The sequence below is a fragment of the Meleagris gallopavo genome, chromosome 19, assembly GCF_000146605.3.
Source record: "Meleagris gallopavo isolate NT-WF06-2002-E0010 breed Aviagen turkey brand Nicholas breeding stock chromosome 19, Turkey_5.1, whole genome shotgun sequence".
Lineage (NCBI taxonomy): Eukaryota > Metazoa > Chordata > Aves > Galliformes > Phasianidae > Meleagris > Meleagris gallopavo.
Genome location: NC_015029.2, coordinates 6,415,377 through 6,416,597, shown reverse-complemented (window position 1 = coordinate 6,416,597; position 1,221 = coordinate 6,415,377). Strand labels below are relative to the sequence as shown.

General features: G+C 53.0%; 1 protein-coding gene across 1 annotated transcript in view; it reads right to left on the bottom strand.

Annotated features, from left to right (window-relative positions):
• The window catches only part of BARHL1 (BarH like homeobox 1), a 3,907-nt gene that overhangs the window by 493 nt on the left and 2,193 nt on the right, over positions 1–1,221 (bottom strand). The window lies entirely within an intron of this gene.

Here is a 1,221-nt window from a genome sequence, read left to right as displayed (position 1 = left end):
GGTGCGGTGCGATGCGGTGCTGCCGGGGCCGCCGGAGCCCCAACTGCGCCGCTCCGCTCGGCGGGCAGCAAACCCCGCAGTTTGTTTTTTCTCTTCCTTATATAAATACATTTCCCTCATTTTTTTAATTTTTCCTTTCCCTTGTTATTTTTTCCCTTTCCTTTTATTTCTTTTCCTTTTTTTTTTTTTTTTAAATTTCTATTTAAACCATTTTTAAACCCCCAAACAAACCCAACCCCAAAATAAAGATGCTGAGGCAACGTATGTTTAGAGAGAAAAGTCTCCGGGCCCGGAGCCTTCGGCGTCCCGGAGCCTCACAACGAAATGCTGCGGGATGACCCCGCTTGAGCCATTTTTTAGCCTCTAACGAGAGGTCGGGGGCCGCGTTTTGGTACCGGGGCTGCGCGCACCGGCGGGGATTTACGCTGCGAAACATCAGCGAGAAACAGGAAAACAGCAGAGAGGAAAAACATAAGTTAAAAATATATATATATAAACGGGGGAGGGAAAAAGCTTAAAATGAACAGAAAGAAAACAAAATAATCATAAAAAAAGAAAAAAGAGTCCGTGTTGGTGCTCGCCGTGCCCTCCCTCTCCTCCTCCCGAAGGATTTGGTGGCAGAAATCGGCGTCCGCGGGTGTTTGCGGGTTTATGTTAAATTTCCCGGCGGTGGGGGTTGGTGGGGCCGGGGCTGCGCGGGCCGCGAGCTGATGCCTCTCTGTAGGAAGACAATAATCCCGTTAATTGAGCCACCGGGGAGCGAAAGCCTTCAGCCGGAACCCTCCGCTCCGGCCGAGCGGGCACAGAGAGCCGGGGGGGTGGGGGAGGAAGATGAGGGCAGCGCGGATGAGGGGTCCGGGTCCGGTCCAAAGTTCGGCGGAGTTTCGCCACCCGCTCTCCGGGAAAGGTAAATCCGCCCCCCCGGAGCTCCCAAAAAAGTTCCCTGGGCGGCTCCGTGTTTTGTGCCCCGGCCGCTCCGAGCTGACATAAGGAAAAAAGCACGGATCTGAGTTGCGGGGTTCGGGCCGTTCCGAGTTCCTCTGTGCGGGAACTCGGGGGGTTGTCCGGGAAAAGCGATGTCCGAAGTGGCAAAAAGGGGTCGGAGGGAGCTGCGGCCCTCCTCTGCTGCCCCATTTACGCGAAGACTTTCAACTCCAATCGGGCACTGTTTTTTAATCCTAGTTAAGAAGTATTTTTTCTGTCGTTTTTTTTTTTTTTTTT